The following is a 2,676-nucleotide window of genomic DNA, read 5'->3' as shown; positions in this document are numbered from 1 at the left end:
AAATTCTAGTTTTGTTGACTTGATGAACCACATTGTAAATTAGAATATACCTTTATAAACAATATTCTTTGCGGCACCTTCAGTTTCACACTCTTTGTCATTGATCAACACCTTCAATCGTTCCTTGTTTATCACTCTTTATAATGCCACATACAGTTGTCCATGGCAGAATGCTTGCTTAGGCAAATATATTCCTAGCTTGTTTTGCAAGGATGTTGTTGATGAGCATTATTTGCAGTTCTTTGACGATGTTGGGGGTCCACTGTTGATTTATTATCATTGCATCTTGACGCACTTATCCTGTTTGCCACCTCATTTACGTTATTATAGATGTACAACTATGTGAACCGAGGTTTATCTGCACCTTCAGGTAAAAGAGTTCCGATATGGTGGTAGTTCTATCCATGCAAACGAAAAATAGAATGTCCTTTCTAAGTGTTTATTTCCTTGTCCACAACTCCTCCCATCGATGTGAATGACACCATTGAGTTGTATGGCCTTATAATCCTGCCCTTCACTTCTTAAGAGGTTTCTGAGGTATGGTGGAGGCTCAGTGGTGGCAGAGTAATTTTCCCTGTTTGCAGCATATTCCAAAAGAGGGTGTCGTAGTTCCTTTGTTGAATTTAATCTTTCTTCACGCCATAGCAATGATTTGCAATATTAGCATTTGTATGTTGGCCTTCCGAAGTTACATGCCTTTCTATTAGTACTTGTTGAGGTTGTGGTTTTGTTGTTGTCTCCAACATTGACTCTAATGTTAATTTTGTTGCTTTCGCTTCTTGCACGCTTCAATTCCTTATCTTCTTTAGCATTCTTTCTCAATTGTTTAGGAGCCTCTGTGTTCATATTTCTTCTTCCCTTTGTAGTTCTTGTCCGCTTTGTGCTCTTCTAAAGAGGTTTCTGAGGTATGGTGGAGGCTCAGTGGTGGCGGATTAATTTTTCCCTGTTTGCAGCATATTCCAAAAGAGGGTGTCGTAGTTTCTTTGTTGAATTTAATCTTTCTTCACACCATAGCAATGATTTTCAATATTAGCATTTGTATGTTGGCCTTCCGAAGTTACATGCCTTTCTATTAGTACTTGTTGAGGTTGTGGTTTTGTTGTTGTCTCCAACATTGACTCTAATGTTAACTTTGTTGCTTTCGCTTCTTGCATGCTTCAATTCCTTATCTTCTTTAGCATCCTTTATCAATTGTTTAGGAGCCTCTGTGTTCATATTTCTTCTTCCCTTTGCAGTCCTTGTCCGCTTTGTGCTCCTTGAGTTTAGAGTTTTTTCTTTCTTTCTTTTTGTATGGTGAGCTGATAGTGCTGACGTATGTTGGACTGTCATCTCTGCAAATTTGATTTCGTCAGTGACATATAGAGTTTTCTTCATAGTGTTTTGCCACTGCAGACATGTATGTGCATTTGGATAGAGACTAATAATGGAGGTGTCACATAGAGTGCATCTGGAGATCAATATTGTTATCCGGTATGGCACTATAAATCAGTAAGTGTTCAGTAGTGTTGTTCTTTTTGTAGCTTTCACACTACTGTCATGGCAGTGTGTAGATGCATAGAAAAATCATGGTGTACAGTTCAGTCTCAGAAGAGTTTTGACATTGAAGATTAGAAGCATGGTTGAGCTGAGATCAGGTGTCACATAGAGTACATCTGGAGATCAATATTGTTATCCGGTATGGCACTATAAATCAGTAAGTGTTCAGTAGTGTTGTTCTTTTTGTAGCTTTCACACTACTGTCATGGCAATGTGTAGATGCATAGAAAAATCATGGTGTACAGTTCAGTCTCAGAAGAGTTTTGACATTGAAGATTAGAAGCAAGGTTGAGCTGAGATCAAATGCTGACACACACGAAGAACTGCATGAGGATATTACCCGAGGTTGATGGTGTAAGTGTTCAGTAGTGTTGTTCTTTTTGTAGCTTTCACACTACTGTCATGGCAGTGTGTAGATGCATAGAAAAATCATGGTGTACAGTTCAGTCTTAGAAGAGTTTTGACATTGAAGATTAGAAGCAAGGTTGAGCTGAGATCAAATGCTGACACACAAGAAGAACTGCATGAGGATATTACCCGAGGTTGATGGTGTTGATGTCGTGTCTTCAGTTTGTTGGACGTTCTTTGTGCCTTACGATCATTTGGGCATCATGGGTGTATATTGGATGCAAGTTGATGGAGTTGTTTCCATGCCTTCGATTTGTCAACCATCTTGTGTGTTTGATTGTCCTAACATCTTGACAAAAGAGCTATTCAACCGTCTTGTGTGTTTGATTGTCCTAACATCTTGAAAAAAGAGCTATTGAGAAAGTGCATCATGGGTCAGACTGAAGAGTTGAATGTCATATTGTAAAATTAATGTTGAATGATGATTGTGTGATATAAGCAGAAGGGATGAGCGTGTAACCATACCTCTTGTTCCATGAGACTATGATCTAACAATTTTACTAATGTATCCTGAGAAGAATGGATTAGTATTGTGTAGATTATCTGACGACAATTTTTTTCTAGAAATATGTTGGATGTTAAGGAAGTTAAAAATAATTTGCAAATTTAAAAGAAGAAATATATAATACTTTGATGCTTAATAAATAGAAAAAGGAAATTAAAGGTTGCTTAGTTCGCGTGGGAATTGATAAATCTTGGACTCCTTCGCTGACTCGTAGACGTACGCGAGCT

General features: G+C 37.9%; 1 long non-coding RNA gene across 1 annotated transcript; it reads left to right on the top strand.

Annotated features, from left to right (window-relative positions):
* The first annotated feature begins 443 nt into the window (after positions 1-443).
* LOC119281684 lies at positions 444-2,249 on the top strand. The gene is made up of 2 exons (XR_005138509.1): positions 444-1,881; positions 2,079-2,249. It is a non-coding gene; the product is annotated as an uncharacterized LOC119281684 (long non-coding RNA).
* The last annotated feature ends 427 nt before the right edge of the window (positions 2,250-2,676 follow it).

This window comes from Triticum dicoccoides, chromosome 3B (assembly GCF_002162155.2).
Source record: "Triticum dicoccoides isolate Atlit2015 ecotype Zavitan chromosome 3B, WEW_v2.0, whole genome shotgun sequence".
NCBI lineage: Eukaryota > Viridiplantae > Streptophyta > Magnoliopsida > Poales > Poaceae > Triticum > Triticum dicoccoides.
The sequence above is the reverse complement of the archived record's forward strand: the minus strand, read 5'-3'. Positions and strand labels throughout refer to the sequence as shown.